Below are 6,453 nucleotides of genomic sequence, written 5' to 3'. Positions count from 1 at the left end.
CCCATGAAACAAAACAGACACTTTCTTTCTCTCCATTCCCCCACCTTGCTGCTATTTGTTAGAGACAGTGAGCCATTGCCTAGCCTGAGATTAGAGTGCATTGGTTCAGTAAATGTAAATGGTTCTACCGGTCAATTCAACAAGTGCTGAAAGAATCAGTCACTGAGAGATGATTTGAATTTTTGACACTTTAGAAGAACATCACATTCATATGACACATTTAAAATTGTATTCCAAATATTATAATATATATATAATTTATATAAGTTTGACTTGTGCCTGGAAAAAGTAATGTGACACATTACAGAGAACCATTTGCGTTGTTGTCCTTGGAAGCACATAACTGGAAAAAAAAAAAACCCAAACTTTAAAACATTTGTCTATGTGTCTACCACAAGTTAAGAGCAAGCTGGGCAAGCACTCTGAAGAGCTTTAAACAGTACAAGCAATCGGTATAGCTAGAAATGTAGTTCGCATATTAAACTACTCTTGTCTCTCTGACAAAAAGTATGTGTAAAAATCCCGCACAAGTTATTAATCTTTGTAAATAGTTAAAAATACAGTTGTGCATTCATAAATGGCTGTATTTGGATGGCTATTGTTGATTTGTAATTAAAGTTAATACACATTGGTGTTAAAGAAAGTATAAGAAGAGATTGGGCAGTGGTGTTGGCGTAAATCAAAAGATTGTATAAAGCCAGGGAAAAAATTATTTGAACCACTTCAACTACTAACAAAGAAAGGATCAGTCTATAATTTCAATGGTAGGTTTGTTTGAACAGTGAAAGACAGTGAAAAAACAAACAAATCCAGAAAAATGTTTTTCAAAAAAGTTATAAATTAATTCACAATCAATTCTCATGAAGGAAATAAGTATTTGATCAATTTGAAAAACCTGTTTAGTGCTTGATGGCAAAACCTTTGTCATAGCTGTCAGCTATGTCTGGTAGTTAGCTACAAGTTTTGCACACATATCAGGGGGGATATTGTCCCACTCCTCTTTGCAGATCTTCTCCAAGTCATTAAAGTCGTGGCTGATGTTTGGCAACTCAAACCTTCAGCTCCCTCCACAGATTTTCTATGGGATTAAGGTCTGGAGACTGACTAGTCCACTCCAAGACCTTAATGCGCTCCTTTTTGGGCCGGTCGTTGGTTGCCTTGGCCGTGTGTTTTGGATCATTGTCGAGCTGGAATACCCACCCGTGACCCATTTTCTTAGGTCACCCAAGATTTGATGGTTCTTGGCCCCATACATCCTCCCTTTGATGCAGTGCAGCTGTCCTGTTGCCTTGGCAAAAAACACCCCAAAGCATAATATTTCCACCTAACTGTTTGACGGTGTTCTTGGAGCTATAGGCAGCATTCCTCCCCCTCCAAACACGGTAAACTGAGCTGATGCTAAAATAGCTTGATTATCTTATTGTCTTATCTGACCACAACGCTTTTACCCAGTCTTCCTCTGAATCATTGAGATGTTCAGGGGCAAACTTAAAATGGGCCTGTACATGTGCTTTCTTGAGCAGGGGGACCTTGCGGGCCCTTGGGATTTCAGTCCTTCATGGTGTAGTGTGTTACCAACTGTTTTCTTGGTGACTATGGTTCCAGCTGCCTTGAGATCATTGACAAGTTCCTCCTGAGTAGTCCTGGGCTGGTTCCACATTGTCCTCATTATCATTGAAACTGCATGAGGTGGAATCTTGCATGGAGCTCTGGAACGAGGGAGATTGACAATTATTTTATGGTTCTTCCATCTGCGAATAATCACACCAACTAATGTCACCTTCTCCCCCAGCTGGTTGGCTATGGTCTTGTAGCCCATTCCAGCCTTGTGTGGGTCCACAATCTTGTCCCTGACATCCTTGGAAAGCTCTTTGGTCTTGACCATTATGCAAGTTTGAAATTTGGATAGATTGATTGCTTCTATGGAGAGCTGTCTTTTATACAGGTAACGAGTTGAGAAGGATCCCAATGTCAGCTTGTTACCTGTATAAAATGCAGATGGGAGCCAGAAATCTTGCTGATTGCTCATTGATAGGGAATCAATTGCCTATTTCCTTCATGAAAATGTGAATTCATTTCTAACGTTTTTGAAATGCATTTTTCTGGATTCTTTTCTGTTATTGTTCTGTCTCTCACTGTTCAAATAAACTTACTATTGAAATTATAGACTGACCATTTCTTTTTTAGTGGAAAAACTTACAAAATCAGCAGGGGCTCAAATAACTATTTCCCTGACTGTAGATATAGCTACCAAAAGTACCTTAAACCTGGATTCACTCACTTGCTCTGTGACCTCAGTAACTACTTTTACAGATCACTTTATTGTTTCAATCCCTACATTTGTTTAAGTTTATTTTGTATATTATGGTTAGTTAGAGACATAAATGATTCTCTAAGAAGCACTTAATGACTTGTTTAGACTACACACAGCCCTAGTCTACAACTCTAGTATATCAGGTGTAGCACAGTGCGGTGCCGAGTAAATAATTCAGAAACAACAAGGAAAAAGTACAAATCATATTTGACAGGATATTATGTAAATCTTGTGAAAGGCAGACAAAATAGCAGCAAGTTCAAAAAACTGACATTACATTAATAGTTTTGGCATCATGAAGATCACTGGAGTAGACTGACAACAGACGTGCAAGTGAGGTGAGACACACAACATGGGAAAAACAACAGAGTATCAAAATTAGACTAAAAACCAAAGAATGTAACACAAACAAAATTTAGACAAAAGGGTCCCTGTACATCTAAAGAGGACATGAGTGTGTACTGAATTTTATGGTAGTCAATCTTCTAATTGTCAGCATATTGCTCTTAAAAACCCAAACGTAAACCTCTTTTGGTTTGATCAAAAGTTACAGCTACATGCTGTATGAGTTTCTCAGTAGGGGAGAGTGGGGTGAGTTGTGCCAGTTTTTACTTAAAGTGACTTTAAAGCAAGGCCATGACAGTAATGCTTCCAACTAGAATATGTAAATATATTTCAGGATGTTGTGCATCTCTGGGAACAACAACTTTGGATCTGAAATATAGGATTTCATTGCAAATGGACCGGAGACTCCTGCCTCCTGGAGGGGAGCAGATCAAACAGACTGTGTCCAGGGTGAGAAGGGTCAGCTGTGATCCGAGCTGCACGCCCCAGTGTCCTGGAGGTGTACAGGTCCTGCAGAGATGGGAGTCTGCAGCCAATCACCTTCTCAGCAGAGCGCACAACACGCTGCAGTCTCTGTTTGTCCCTGATAGTGGCTCCAGCTACCACACGGTGACGGAGGAGGTGAGGATGGACTCGATGATTGCGGTGTAGAATTGCATCATCGTCCGTGTTGGCAGGTTGAATTTCTTCAGCTGCCTCAGGAAGTAAATCCTCTGCTGGGCTTTCTTTATGACAGAGGTGATGGTGGGCTCCCACTTCAGGTCCTGGGTGATGGTGGTACCCAGGAAGCGGAATGAGTCCACAGAGGTGATGAGGGTGTCAGTCAGGATGATGGGGGGGAGTGGGGCTGTGTGCTTCCTGAAGTCCACAATAATCTCCACTGTCTTGGCAGCTTCAGCTCGCTCCACAGATTTTCTATAGGACTGAGATCTGGAGACTGTCTAGGCCACTCCATGACCTCAATGTGCTTCTTCTTTAGCCACTCCTTTGTTGGATTGTTGGTATGTGTTGGGTCATTGTCATGCTGAAGACCTATCCATCACCCATCTTCTGTTTCCTGTTCACCAGGTACATGATCTCCTGGTTGTCACACATCTAATGACTGATTCTCTTTGGAGCATTTCACTTTCTCCAAACATGGTGGTTCGAGTTGATGCATGTGACCACAGCACTTTCTCCCAAGACTTCTCTAAACAATTTTGATGTTCAATAGATACATTTGGTTGCATAGAAACAGGACAAGAGTGGAGTTTACCACAAAAAAGAAAGACAACAATAAACAATAAACAGTGAATAGAACTTTCCTCTCCCTTATAGGCAAAGCCTAAGAGCAAATAACAGTGCAAACATGAACAAAAATAGTTACCTTCACTGTTTTATTTCTTTCTAATCCCCTACGTGACAGTACACAGCTGTGGCACATAGAAATGGGTCTGCAAAGCTCCTAGCAGTGATTGTGAACACACTACCATCTCATACCAGGACCTTTAATAATGAGAGAAAGAAAAGAGTTTTCATTGCTGAAGCAGGTGCATTTAGCAACATCTGGCTCAAACAGAGTTGTGTTTTAGAAGTAGTTTTCATTTTGTGGCATGACTTGTTAAGTCCCAAAAAGTTCATTCTGTTCATCTGGACATAGTGTTTTCGGTGGGAGATACATTTTGTCACTCATTCAAGTGACTTCTTCAGTCTCAGCTGACAGCAGATTTCCCCAACCTTATAAACAGTATATTTGCATAATGACTGAAACTAGCCCACTGAATGAAGAATGGGCTGTGAGGTCAGTTCATATCAACATCTTTCCTATTAATTTCATTTTATGCTGCAGCCGATGAAAGAACTCAGGAATCTCTTCAAAGTACCATCTAACTCCTTCAGGACAATATTGTTGTCTTTTATATTTCCTTTCAAAGGTGTAATAACTATTTCAGCCTCTACTGTCATCTAAACAGGGATGTTATTCTGGTGCCTTTTATCTTGATGTCTTTCTCTGTCATCTTGCTGTCTGCATTGCAGATGCTTTACTTATTTTATAAGTGTGAGTCATTAACGTCAATAATTTGTTGCACATTCTCCTTACTTGAATAAAGCTGACAATCTATATTGATGAAGCTGGTCGCTGAGATAATTCCCCCCCCCCCCCCCCCCCCCCCCCCTCCTGAGGAAAGGTATGAGTTAATTTGAGGTACAAATACCTCATTAAAAACTCTTTAGAAAAAAAAGGAAAGTCATGGAAGCACAACAACAAGGAGGCTGGGAACTATATCACTGCACTGTTTTTATAAGACTTGCCATCTACAAAAAGTTTTGTTGCACAGCATATTAAGAAAGATGGATTGTTGCCCGAAAATAATATGCTTATTATGGACTGATGGTAATAGTATACCTACCATATGGCACATCATTATTTAAACCTCAGACAGGATTACCTACCACTCACTCAGTTAAGCAAAACAAAAAAACAAAAACACAAAACAAAAGTGAAAGTGAAACCACATTTTCTTTTCTTTTTTAAACTTCGGTGCATTCTTCTTCACTGAGAAACACAAACTGTTGTTCTTTGCTGCTGCTTTATTTTATTTATTTATATATCTATTTATATTCCATTCTATTTATTTCATCAAAACCCTGTTTGTCCATGTATTTTGAGATGCCCTCTTGAGCATTATTATTGCACAAAGTTGTTATTTTAGTCTTATAAGCCACCGTTTCACTTACAAGTCTCTCTTCTCTTAGTCGTCGGTGCAGCCATGAGTACTGCTTCCTTGCCAATACAGTGTGTTTTGGGTTTCCTCATTAAGCTCCAGAGATTGTTGTCAGATCTGAGATGCTGAAAATGGTTTTGTGTGCCCACAATGATCCCAGAGGTAATAAAGCTGCTTAGTGTTTAAGGATGATACACTGTTTTTTTTTAAAGCATTCCCAGGCAGCGAATGCTTGTGAAGGTAAACAAGTGACATCACAGACAGTGAATGCTTGTGGGGGAAAATAAGTGACAGATTGGAAAGAGAAGGCTACACATGGACGTACACATAATATTGGCCCAATAAAGGCCTGAGGCACTTCACTGTCAGAATGAAGAGCGCAAATGGGAAGCTAGGAGAAATCATGACAGTCACAATACAAATCAGCTTTTCCACCGAGATGGACTAATTCATATTTTTGCATTTACACACAAACAAACACAGAGTAAGCTCTAACATGGCAGGGTAATAAATGGTCATTCACTGAGATGACTATCATAAGAACATCTTGACTCACCTCCTGTAAATATAAACACAATGGATAAGTTAAAATGACCTGACATTCTCACTACGAGCTGGCAGCAGTGGGAGATCTGTGCTCCATATTTTTGAACGTGACAGCCGGCATGTCTAATGTGTGTCTGTGCAGGCGTGCGTGTATGTGTGTGTGTGTATGTGTGTGTGTGAGAGAGAGGTTGGGCGTTTTTTCATGCAGGACTGTGCCTAAACAATTGATCCCTACTAGTTTCAGAAACTAGGAGCAGAAAAGTTACAGACAGCGAAACAAGATGTATAAAAGTTATTAAGTTTCATTTGGCCATCCCCTCCTCTTCTCTTCCTCCCTCATTTTATCTTTTGCTTTTAGCTGTAAGATTGTTCTCTTCATCTCCTCCCCCTCCATCTTCCCACTTCAGAAAATAAATGAAAGAAAACAAGCACATTTAGTGGTTATTGTCTTGCTCACTCCCCAGTTATGGCAATTCAGAGGTCTAGCAACACACACACATACGCACAGCAAAGCTAAGATACTCTGTCACACTTCAGTACATA

At 40.1% G+C, this 6,453-nt stretch overlaps 1 pseudogene; it reads right to left on the bottom strand.

The window, feature by feature from the left end:
* Positions 1-284: 284 nt before the first annotated feature.
* Positions 285-4,789, bottom strand: LOC146516602 (uncharacterized; annotated as a pseudogene).
* Between the last annotated feature and the right edge of the window lie 1,664 nt (positions 4,790-6,453).

The sequence above is a fragment of the Neolamprologus multifasciatus genome, chromosome 6 (genome assembly GCF_963576455.1).
Source record: "Neolamprologus multifasciatus chromosome 6, fNeoMul1.2, whole genome shotgun sequence".
Lineage (NCBI taxonomy): Eukaryota > Metazoa > Chordata > Actinopteri > Cichliformes > Cichlidae > Neolamprologus > Neolamprologus multifasciatus.
Note: the sequence above shows the minus strand (reverse complement) of the source record. Positions and strands in the feature narration are given on the sequence as shown.